Here is a 13,400-nt window from a genome sequence, read left to right as displayed (position 1 = left end):
TTATGTGACTGTTGCCACTATTGTTTTTTATAATACTCAAGTGTTTAAATAAAGGAGTTAAAAGTATTATTTATTTATACACACCATGGTATCGAGTATTTTTGCTGGTATCAGTACCGACTACTAGATTTTTGGTATCGTGACATCCCTAGATTGGACATTCTATGTTTGAGTTATAACAATTTCCTTTTTTATGGTGAAACTTCTAAATTTGTGAGAGCGCCACGCCCACGGCGAGCAGCAAAAATTCAAAAGCTTCGCAATTTAGCATCGTCAATGCCTGTAGATGAGACTGACCGAACGTGATGCCGATCTGATGAAAGCTCCAGGAGGAGTACGTTAAAGTACGAGGCCTGGAAATGGCAAAAAACTGAGGAAAAAATTAAGAGAAAAATCAAAATGCTGACTTCCTGTTGAGTTTAGTTTTGCCACACCTAAGTTAAATGACCAAATAAACATAATTTTGCCATACTTTAACAAGTGTGTGAAATAATAGTTTGAGCATTCCAATGATGTCAAATGCGCATTTAAAACATAGGGGGCGCTATGGAGCCTATGAGGCACAACTATGATAAAATGCAACATCACATCAATTAATGTCGTAAGACAAATGCATTTGCAAAGTTTCATGGATTTTCAGCCATGTTAAGTCTCTCAAAACACCATGGGAAACTTTGAAAATCCAACATTTCATCCAACATGACCAACTTCCTGTTGGGTGGAGTCAGATACAACCATGTGAACCTTGATGAACTTTGAGAGCAATGACTATGGTACATCACGTGCACATCGGAGCAACTTCATCCTGACCATCGCCTGCATTCGGGGGTGCTATGGAGCTCCTCGACCATGCCCTACGTAACTTCAATTTTCACCAGTGCTGGCGCGTTTGCCAAGTTTCGTGAGTTTTCGGGTATGTTTAGGCACTTAAAAACCACACGAATGCATGAAAAAATTAATAATAATTAAAAAAAGGAGCAGATCCAATAGGGCTTCGCAGCAGCGGTGCTCGGGCCCTAAAAAGCAGTATAAAGCACCAACAGAAGACATAGAAGCACAAAAGAGCAAAGGCAAGTAAGGATAATTACAGAAACGGTTACATTACAGAGATCCCCACAATGTGATCCACGACCACAGTAACATGACAAGAAGCTTCACCTCAGACCAATCACCGATTGTTGTAGGAAGGTGAAAGTGGCTTCCTTAAAATATTTTTACCTCAAAGTGATTTGTAGCGCACACACACACACACACACACACACACACACACACACAGTGGAAATGGTGTAGCAGAAGTCATGCACCTATTTTGGGGGGGGGCCTGATACTTTGTACCTGATGCATCATCTTTTATAATTGTGATTAATGGTCCATTAGAGAAGAAAAAAAAATCCATTCCGTTCTTTGATTACTTATTTGGCATACAGTGAATATTCACACTTTAAGGCCATGTGGAACAATTTCCAAAATGCATTTAAATGGGGTAAATTGTGTACATTGAACCGAGAGTACTAGACATGTTTGCTAAAAGCAATACAAAGGCTTTATTCACACTGCAGGAATTTCATATTGTGTGTTTAGATTTTTTCTTTTAGACAGACTGTTCAACTGCAAATTTGTTCTGGTGAATGACAGGCATTCAAAATCTTTTCTGCAGAACTCTGTTGAAGATTCTGTACATCAGAGTTTCATCTGAACTTCAACAAAACATTTTACATGTATAGAGTTTTGTCTACGTTCATCAAGTAATCACATTTATAAGTTAGACCCAGAAAATATAAAATACTTACTTTAGTATGAAATTTCTGTCGAGTGTCTACCATGGGGTCGGGATTTACGGTCTGTGAACACGTGCTGATTACACGTGCAGGAAAAGCAACCCACACGTGCAACCCTGACCGAGTGAGAACGACTCAAACGATTCAAGAAGAGGATTCTGAATCGGTTCATTTAAAGAATCATTACCAAAGCTGCTTATCCGATTTCAATGGTTTGATAACAACAGCCCGTCTTACAGAGTGCTGCAGGAATGAGTCGTGAAACCCAGAAACGAGTCAGCGTATTAGCACTTCCGTCAATGGGGTTTTGGGTTAAATGCCGGAAATAAGGTCTGTGGTGAACACAAGCTCAAGGTGTTTTTACGTTTATCTTGACACACAGCCTAGTGAGAGACTTTTTATTATTTTAAGGGACATTTCCTGAAGAAAATGTGAGTGGTGCTTGCCGTGGCAAAATTCGGATCGGGTGCCAATACTTTTGAGAACTGCCCGTGAAGGGCGCCAATAGTTTTGAGAGCCGGCCGCGTAGGGTGCCAACAGATTTGAGAGCCAGACGCGTAGGGCGCCAATACTTTTGAGAGGCGGAGATCTAAAAATAGTAGTGATACACAAGCTTGGTTGCAGTCGTGTTTATTAAGGAAAGCTACAAGGTTACAGATGTGAGGTTCTGACCTTTACGGTACAGTGAGGATGAGCAGAACATCTATACAGCATGGAACTGTGAATAGACTCAGTGTCTGTGGACTCATGTACACACAGTTTGGTGAGATTATGCTACAGGAACAGTCAAAATACACCATGGCCTTGAATGTTTTGGCCCTGTCGTAAACACTAAACAATCACAACTACTCTGTTGAGAGCGAGAAATGACCTCACAGAGTGGTGCGTGTTGACGTCCATTTTATATAGTTACTGTTTCTGATAGAAAATCGATCTCCCTCGCGCTCTCTCAATACTGCATTGTAACAGTGTGGGACAGAGACCCAAACAGCAAGGTGAAAATGATCTCTCTGCAAAACATGCGTAAAAGTCGTTTAAACAGATTACACAGGGTCTCTTTTTCCTGCAAGGGGTATGTCAACTTCCGACCACAACTATATACCCACCCAGCTACCAACACGCACACATACACACACACGCGCGTGCGCACACTAATTCAGCCACTTAAAAAACAGCAAGGACTTTTATAAACAATTAAAAATAGACTATAATATGAACATTTTAACAAATTAATAAATAGCGCAAAAAACACACCAGTTAAAAACACTGTAAATACCCTCCTTTATCAAAAGTCTGCTCTTGCGCCCACACTCTCGATCTGATGCCAGCTGGAGCCACCTCTTCATGGTCCCCTCGACCTCCATCTCTGCAGCTTCAGCCGTGAAGAGGTTTCTATGAACTGCAGCTTTGGAATAAAGCGACACATATCGTAAGGTCATTATGAATCTTAAGCATTAATTACACTTATACCATGGTCAGTGTGAATACTGGATTCTGATTGGCTGGAAGGTGTGCATTATAACTGTTTATTGCACAGGTAGTTCCTGCCAGTTTGATCACCGTGATCATTCCTAAATCTTATCACACTACTTTATCTCTGTGTCTGATTTACTTCAGACAAAATTCCAGATCTAACGACCTAACTTAAGGAAATTAAAGTTTATTTTAAACTACTTCTTTTTCCAGTTTCATTTTTATTGAACATTTCTCCTGAACACGTCTACATGTCAGCTGAACATCACCTTTTCTCTTCTCTCCTCCCCTCCCTTTCCCAAGGAAAACAAATTGAGCAACACACAGCAGTAAACATTCACAGGTTTTTTCTTCTTTTTTTACTAACAAAGGAAAACAAAATTAAAAATACAGAAAACCCACACCCCGCCCCCCGGCTCATCATGGCTACCCAATAACTGTCGCTGGTTATAAAGATATTGTAAAATCCAACAACAGGCACAAAATTTAAGTGGGAAGTGTCTGTAACTCCATAAAGTATACAATAAAGGGATGCCCTTTATAATAAAAAAAAAACTTGTCCGTACAACCATTCAATCGTATACCTTATTTTCTCAAGTTTCAGAAAAAACATCACGTCCTTTAGCCACTGGGAGATAGATGGGTATTTAGCAGACTTCCAATGCAACAGTAGGTAACGTCTTGCTAATAAGGGATGTGAAAGCAATAACATCCTTTTGTATCAAGCTCAATGGAACTGAGGCATCAGGAATCCCAAATACAGCAATGATTGGGCAAAGTTTTAAGTCTACTCTGAGAATAGTGGACATCATAGTAAAGAAACCAGTCCAAAAACCATGGAGATCAGGGCAGAAGAAAAACATATGGCCAAGATGAACAGGGAGAGCCATGGCATTTATCACACTTGTCCTCTACGTCCGGATACATCACAGAAAGTCTCGACTTGGACAGATGGACTCTGTGTAAAACTTTGAACTGTATAAGTCCAAGACGAGCACAGGAAGTGGTAGACTGTACCCTCCCTATAGCACGTTCCCAACACTCCTCACTTATCTGTACTCCCTAACTCCGTTTCCCACGCATTCCTAATTTTGTTACTCAACTCACTACCTAACGCCAGAATAAAATCATAAATCCTAGAAATCATTCCTCTCTGATGTGGATTGTTTGAAAACAAGCTTTCCCAAGCCTGTTCAGGAGGCGCAGAGGGGAAATCAGGAAAACATCTAGAAACGAAATTCCGAATTTGAAAATACCGAAAAAAATGCGTCACATGGAGGTCATAAGTGGATGCCAGATTGGCAAGCTATCAAACACACCATCGGCATACAAATCTCTAACTTGTTTAATACCCTTGTCATCCACACTGAAAATGTGGAGTCCCAAACACGATGGAGGAAATAGAAGGTTGTTGACTAAAGGACACAAAGAGGATGCACCTACAAATTTAAAGTGCCGTCTAAATTGATACCAAGTCATAAGTAGACAACTAGATTATCAGTATATAGGGAGAGTTTTGTAGGTAAAGAGGAGTAAAGCAAAGCAGGTAAAGAGGATTCCCTACAAGAAGATAGTTCCAATTTAGACCAAGAAGATCCAGGAGATTTAACCCAGTAGCAGAGTTCATGGATGTGCGCAGCCCAGTAATAGAATTGAAAATTGGGTAATGCAAGTCCTCCACTAAGTCTACATTTCTGCAATAAAGATTTACTAACCCTTGGTGGCTTCCCTCCGCAAATAAAAGTACTAATTATCTTATCCAGTGAATCGAAGAATGATTTTGGCAGAGAAAGAGGCACTTGCTGGAACAAGAAAAGAAACTTCGGTAATATATTCATTTTGACGACATTGATCCTGCCAATTAGAGAAAGGGGTAAGTTACCCAAATCTGAATGTTAGATTTAACCTTTGAGATAAGGGGAGTGAAGTTAGCTGATAAAAGATTAGATAGAGAACGTGTCACGTTGATACCTAGGTATTTAAACCCTGACTAACTAAATCGAAACGGTAGATCTGACTGTTGGAGAGAAAATGCTGCAGTATTGACAGGAAAACAGTCGCTTTTATCCAAGTTTAATTTATAACCAGAGACGACACCGAAGGACTCCAGAACAGCCAAGACAGCTGGCATAGAGGCAACAGGATCGGTTACATACAATAACAAATTATCAGCATATAGCGACATTTGTATTCTACACCGTATCGGACTACTCCTTTAAACAAGGGAGAAGATCTTAATGTGATAGACAGCGGCTCGATAGCGACAGCAAAAAGCAGAGGGGATAAAGGACAACCTTGACGACACCCTCGTCCGAGAGTAAATAATCAGAATAAGTATCGTTTGTCTGAACCCTGGCATTAGGGGTTGAGTAAAGGAGGCTAATCCAAGAAATAAACTTATCCCCAAATCCGAACTTCCTCAAGACTGCAAACAAATACTCCCACTCAACCCTATCAAATGCTTTTTCAGCATCTAATGAAATCACAATCTCAGGAAGCACAGATGAATGCTTTGAATAAATTATATTAAAGAGTGTACGGTACTGAAAAACCATCTGACGTCCTTTATAAAACCGTTCTGCTCTTCACATATAATATAAAGGGATAACGTCCTCTAAAACGAGGTGCCATTACTTTCACCAACACCTTTACATCTGCATTAAGCAGAGACAGCGGTCCTACAAGAACCGCAGGAGGTTGGATCCTTACCCTCCTTTAGAAAGCAGAGCTATTGTGGCTTGTGTCAGAGTTGGAGGCAAAGACCCACATTCCAAAGATTCATTGAACACAGATAAAAGCAATGGAGCTAATTTTCCAATAAACGTTTTTAAAAATTCAACTGGAACCCGTCCGGGCCAGGAGCTTTGTTAGATTGCATAGTTTTAACTGAAATTAAAATTTCTTAAAGAGAGAGTGGGGAGTCCAGTTGCATGGCAGTATTCGAATCAATAACAGGGTTACAAAGGTTTTGAAGAAATGCATTCACTTTAGTATCGTCTGCAGGAAATTCAGATTTATAAGGTGAAGAGTAAAACCATTTAAAAGTAGCATTCATTTCCATGGGATCTGTAGTGACGATATTATGAGTGTTTTTAACACTAGGTATGAGACGGAAGTGGCCTGTCGCCGTAGCTGATGTGCCAGTAAACGACTCGGCTCGTCGCCATGTTCATAATATGAACCACGAGTACGTAACAACAAGCGTTCCGCCTCTTTAGTCGAAATAAGATTAAATTCTGCCTGTAAGTCAAGACGCTGTTTAAAGAAGTTCTGGAGAGGGGTTCAACGCACATCTTTTGATCGAGACTACTGATCGCAGATGTAAGTTCATTAACCCTAGCAGTGCGCTTTTATTACAGAGAGTGGAGTAAGAAATAATCTGCCCTCTGATATAGGATTTAAGTGTCTCCCATAACAATGAATAAGAGGTGGAGTCATTCTGATTGAAGAAAAGAAAGCCATCAATAGAAGTGGAAATGAACTCACAGAATTCACTGTCTGCTAAAAGAAGAGAATTAAATCTCCAAGGCGGTGGGCTACATTTATAAATAGAAAGATGAATATCTAATTGTAGAGGCGCATGGTCAGAAATTACAATACCCAAATAGTCAGAAGAAACTACACAAGAATCAAGAGTGCTGTCCATAAAAAAATAATCAATCCTCGAATAGGAATGATGCACCTGGGAGAAGAAAGAAAACTTTTTAAGAGCAGAGTTACGGGATCTCCAGGGATCAACAAAGACCGTTCTGACACATAAAATCGGAAAATGTTTTAGACATAGCAAAGTTGATTCAGAGTACAGGGATTAGACCAATCCAAGTTTTGGTGAATTAAACAGTTTTAAATCTCACACCGAAAATCAACAGGTGAGTATTTAAAAAGGGGAGATTGCTCAACAATCTATTAGCAATTCCACATCATCAAAGTTTGGAGCGTATACATTTACCAACAACACCTGTCTTTGCAATAGAGTACCAGCAACTATAATATATCTACCCGTTCACATCCAGCACAACATTAGTGGAGGAAAACTGTGGACCTTTTGTCAATTAAATAGCCGACCTCTTGTTTTGAATTAAAGTTCGAGTGGAAGACTTGACTCACCCAAGGGCAGTGTAACCTTTGATGATCTTTAATAACGTAGGTGCGTCTCCTGTAAAAATACTATATCGGAGTTTAACGTTTCAAATGTATAAAACCCTTAGATCTCTTGACAGGATTACCCATACCTCTGACGTTCCAATAATAAATTTAAAGGCGTGCCTGTCCCAGCTTGCTGGGATCCATATGACTACTAACCCATTTAAATAAAGTAAACCATAGGAATATAAATAGCCAATTAGAGCCGAAGTGGGACCGTCCCAAAGTTTATTTTAAACTTCTAATCAAAGTTTGCACTTCTAAACCAATGACAGCTTTACCGTTTATTAATTGTGGAAAGACCATGGTATAAGCGGGGTAATCCATGGCTAGGTGTGCATTAAACAGTTCGAACGAGTGGTTCTTTTCCTCCACGTAATGCATTAAAAATCCGTTTAATGCACATCTATCCATGGATTACACCTTACATATCAACTGAGAGAGCAGCTAATTCTGTATGTAAACAGATATACTTACCAATGACGACCTCTCCGAGTTGGAGAGCGGACAGTGAAGTCCTTTCCATTGACTCCCTCCAATTGAGGTTCTTTTCCAGGGGAGTTAGCAATCACCCTCTTCAATATGCACCAGGTGCAGTCACGCACATCCCCAGTCAATACGCGCCAACCCAGTTTACCTGAAACCGATTTAAAAAACAAAAATAATATACACTAGTATAAAAAAATAATTAATAAGCATGTATTGCCTCGTCAACTGTGTCAGTGCTTCTCACTACTCTGCAGTTACCCTGCCCTGTGTGTTTTCCATCTCTACTAAAGAGTAGGTCATAAGTGTTCCCTCATATCAAAGTGGTGTTGAATGTTGTGCTTTGAGGACGAGTGTGTCACCTTGAGAAAACAGAAATCTCTCAGTCGCTGTGTAATTGTGCAAGTAGTTGTAACAAAAAAGAAAAAAAACTCACCAGTTTTTGCTTGTAATCTGGGCTCTGTTGCATCCTTTGCTCCAGACTACACAGTTGAGGAAGGTCTTGCAGGGCAGTAAATCTTCATCAATATCAAAGGCTGTACCTGGACTCCTGTAGTTGAAGCAATCTCAGTGGTTTGTTGGTCCAGCACCATCTCTAATTTAGTCAGCACTCCCTCAGCATGGCTATAATGTTAATGATAATGAGTCTTTATTGGTCACATATACAGTAGAGCACAGTGAAATTCTTTTCTTCTCATACCCCAGCCTGTCAGGAGCTGGGGTCAGAGCGCAGGGTCAGCATGATACAGTGTCCCCTGGAGCACAGAGGGTTAAGGGCCTTGCTCAAGGGCCCAACAGTGCTTGGCAGTGCTGGACTTGAACCCCCGACCTTCCGATAGTAACCAGAGCCTTAACTCCATCCTTAGTCTTATTCCTAACCTATACAAATTCCAGTAAGAATGGCGGAGTGGAAATCACGGTTGGCCCTACCTGGTTCTGATGATTGCTGTGGGGCTCCTCATAAAGGCTGACAGCCTGGCAGCGCAATAAGAGAACACTGAGTTAAGGGAAGTGAGGTAACATGTTCTACAAAAGTAATACCTACAAAAGAAAGTCAATCAGAAAGCAGAAGAATACACTCACGTGGCATCGTCCATCGGCTGCCAGTTCTGCAGCATCTCTGTGAACGAGCCGTGTGCTGCTGGTGGTGGTGCTGCTGGTAAAGTGGTGGTGGGAACAGGGGGGAAAGTGGTGTTTAGGGTGACCGTGAAAACCTGGAGTAATATTCAGACGTGTACAAGTTTACAGATGGTGACGCATGCGTGGTGCTGACTCTGTGTCTGCCCGATACTCTGTCCGGAGCCCTTATATGAGAAAGTGAAGGTCAGAACTGCAAATACATTAGAAAGGAAACAGGCATTGCTTGAAGTTTTAGGAATGATGTCAGTTGATTTGGATAAAATAGCGCAGATGACCATGAGGAAAGGGGAGCACCCAGTGGCAATTTTCAGAACGGTTATTGGAGGCGTTTAAAACGTTCAGTGGTAATCCTGATATTACTCAGGATGATGTCGCTTCAAATCTGTCCTACTTAGCAAGTGTGACCCCACTCACCCATTCTGCTGTGGCAATGCATGCGACACATCTCCTCAGAGTGTAATGACATTATTGCAAAAATGACACAGTTTTACAACATTAATGCTATTTCAAAGAAATCTCATCCGTGTCAGCAATAGGCATTATAAAAGCCCTATCTGGTGCTACTGGAGACAAAAAGGAGAGCCCACCTCCTCCTAACCCTGATAACCCCCAGTGTGCTATTCATGTGGCAAAGAGGGACACAATTCTAGGGATGCAAAGTTTTTTCTAGGAGAACAGCTCCTAACATTGATCTTAACCAGTTACAGGCTGCGGTTAACAGACTGAGCAAGGAGAATGAACTGTGTGCTCACATGGAGAAGCAGAGCTTTAAAGCCATGTCTTCTTCAGCATAGGGATCACAGGCCTCCATTTCATATGTAGCACCCTGTCACGAGATAATCACGGTAGACCAATCGTAAATGTCGCTGTTGGAGGCCGATGCGATGATTGGTTAGTTGATTCTGGTGCTTCATTAACAATTCTTCATTCCGACAATCCCCTACACAATGGTAAAGACACAATAACTTTAGAAAGGTTTGACGGAACAATTTCTCTTGCATCCAGACAGAAAATATGCCGTTCCAAACTGGCAAAGATGATTTCAAAGACAAACCCTGGCCAGTAGAAGTGGTGATGGTCGCGGTATATTAGGTTCACACATTATGACTAAGCGTGGCTATATCATTGACTATGGCAACAATTGCATTTGGCGTAATCCTCAGAGTAAAGATTAGCTTGTGGAGATTTCTGCTGTACATGTGATCAAAAAGGCAGAGGATTATGACTTACATACCTTGTTATCGCTGGAAGATTCTGAATGATCAGAACGATTGGATCAGATCAGAGGTGTTTTTGTTCATTCAAAGCAGGATTGTGGCTGTGCTGATACTAGTGTGATGGAAGTGAAGGTTCACGGAGGTGACCCACCCTCTCTCAGACAGTACAATTATCCAGATGCTGCAAAGCCTTACGTACAGTGTACTGTGGATTCTCTGTTGGAACAGAGTATTAACAGGCCTTGCATCTTCAAATAAAGCTTTGAGAGATTTCACAAATCACTACATAGACTTGTTAACATTTCTATGTCACAGTAGTTCGATATAGTTAAATCACACACATGTATTCACATTAATTTATGCCATATTTACATCAATTTACCACATATTTACACCTCACATCTCTTCAAAAACTCAATAAAGTCCGTGGGTGTTTATTTTTTTGTTCTTCTGTCGTTTTTTTTTTCGTCTTTGTAATTCACTCACAATCTGTTTAAAGACCCTCTCAGCGGGGATATGACACTGATTAATAATCAATTTACACCTTGTTTTCCAGATTTTACAGCTAACGGTGCATATAACAAACCAGTAAAAGTATTTTACTTTTTTTTGGTTAAAAAAAAAAAAAACATTGTCCTTATAAAAACCTTTCTAAAAAGCAACTAACTGCGCATGCTCCACAAATCTAAGATATCATATAGACATGAATAATTAATTGCGGCAAAGAAGACTGGTCTGTTTTTAATGAGAAAAGGTAAAATCCCACCTAAGATGAGTTCACTGTGAAGAAAGGTATAAAGGGGCTTGTGTGTGTTTGTATATTTTAGAGTTTCTGCAGAGTGAATCACTTTATTGTTTCAATAAAGTTTGATAATTTTTTAGCATCTACAAACCCTCTGTCTCTGAAGTTTTATTTTAACTTAGGTTGGAAAGATTGTTTCCATGACATTTTGAGGGCTGAAAAGTGCTTCTTTTAGCCAGAGACCCCTGTAATTGTAAGGATATTATTCCCACAACCCCCCTACAGGCCATGAGACAATAGTCATTCTAGTTAAAGGAGATGAAACAGACCAGCCTTATAGCATACACACATCACCTATTGATAATGTGAAAAGATCTAGGGAGAGGTTTCAGACAGCACTAGACTGCTCAGTGAGGCGATATAACAGCTGCACTGCTGCCACCTAGTGGATACTAATGTCCACCAACTCATTTTAAAATGTCAATAAGCTATCATTTGTACGTTTATAATTACATAAACTGTTCACATACTACTGAACATAAGTATTAGTACTTAGTGTGTATGTAGTCTACTATAACTGTACCATACATTTCTGTCTAAAAAAAATTCAGAGTACACTCCACTTTGCCCACTTTTTAGTGGATTTTAGGATTATGTTCTTAAAACAGCTTTGCCTTTCATTAATAATAATAATAATAATAATATAATAATAATAATATAAATAAATAGGCTTGTTTTTAAGCATGACACTTCCAAATTCACTCTGGTTAAATAATTACTTTAAATAGAAAACGTATTTTCCCTGTACTTTAGAGACACTGTACTGTTCGTGAAGAACAAACACGATCTCATGATGGAAATCATCAACTTTTGCGTTGAGATTATACGGGGCTGGGGGGAAATCCTATATAAGGATTTTTTTTTAATCGCATGTATTTTATAAAAATAAAAAAAAACATTTGTGTGTGTAATTTAATTATTTACAGCCAAAGCCTCTGAGAAAATACGTCCCAAACATGTATGTGGTGCCGACAGAGAAGTGATATGATTTAACATGGGAAATCCGACATGACTTGACAAACGGCATCATTCCTGCAAAAATAACCTACATGAAACATGACATAAGCAAATGACTTTAACGTCCATGTCACATGAATTTTTAAGATTTTTATCTAATAATGCAGGTAGGCTGCACGATTATGGCCAAAATGATAATCACGATTTTTTTGATCAATATGAGATCTCGATTATTGATCACGATTATTCATTGATTTTAGGGACAACATATTTTTATTGCACTTTCACATTTAAATGAACAGACCGCTGCTTTCACCTCCATGTTGTGCTACATTCCTGATCATTTACAAATCTTTAACAGTGTTTACAGGAGGAGAGATGCAAGACAATTTCTTTTAGGAGCACTTGTGCTCCTAATTACAAAAATTTAGGAGCACAGTTGAAGTTTAGGGTGTTTTTTTTGTTTTTTAAACATTTTTTCTTTTTATTTATTTATTTTTTTTTTTGAGATGGTAACATTAATGTGCCACAATATAAGTAAATATAAGTAGGCATGAGAAAACTTGAGCTGGTCAATTATGACAGAATTTAGGAACATAGTGTGAGCCATGACACATTAATTTACCTTCTGATAAACTAAATCTAATATTTTCAGTTCATTTTACACAGACTGTATGCACAAAACAACCGTGAACCTGTTTACCACCTCGTAAACAAATACAATAAACATCAATGTTCAGTGTTTGAAGTCTGCTCCTCTTAAATATATTTAAAGCTGCACTATTAGACATTTCCACTGTCATGGTTCTGGGCTGGAGTCAGTTCTCGAACCGTTTTTTTAACGTTTTTTTTGTCTTAAGACACAAAATTTGTATTCAATCTTCTTAATGTATTCCAAGACGAGCTTTAACTCTTCTTTATGCAAAAAAAACTATTTAATACAACACTTCTTCATTTAAAAACAATGTTTTTGTTAAGAAAGAAAAGCGCTAACCGTCACTGCACGAGGCAGTCAGCGCTGTGTGGTGCGTGCTTATGTTTGACCTTCACAAATTGGGACAAGTTTGCATTCATTGTTGTTATTTTAGTGTATATATATTCATAGATAATACTTTTGTGTTCACTTATAGTTTTGTGAAAAAAAAAATTAACTGGACCATGTCCGGACGTCGGTCCAGATCCAGATCCCGTGCGCAAGGACCGCCTCCGCAAGAACACCTGCGCAGGACCCGATCAAGCAACTCCTCAAATAACACCACTGTTTTGTTAGGTGTAGTTGAACTTATTCACTCTTATTCTCTGTCTCTCTCTGCGCGTTCATTACGCACCTGTTTGACTGACTGCGTTTAACGTGCAGCGCAGCACAAACAGTTAAGACAACTAACTCAAGCAGGCTTAGCTGCG

The 13,400-nt window shown here is 39.5% G+C and overlaps 1 protein-coding gene across 1 annotated transcript in view; it reads right to left on the bottom strand.

Moving 5' to 3' along the window:
- LOC128604864 (E3 ubiquitin-protein ligase UBR2-like) overlaps positions 1-13,400 on the bottom strand; it is a 356,764-nt gene that overhangs the window by 4,695 nt on the left and 338,669 nt on the right. The window lies entirely within an intron of this gene.

This window comes from Ictalurus furcatus, unplaced genomic scaffold (assembly GCF_023375685.1).
Source record: "Ictalurus furcatus strain D&B unplaced genomic scaffold, Billie_1.0 scf4, whole genome shotgun sequence".
Lineage (NCBI taxonomy): Eukaryota > Metazoa > Chordata > Actinopteri > Siluriformes > Ictaluridae > Ictalurus > Ictalurus furcatus.
Note: the sequence above shows the minus strand (reverse complement) of the source record. Positions and strands in the feature narration are given on the sequence as shown.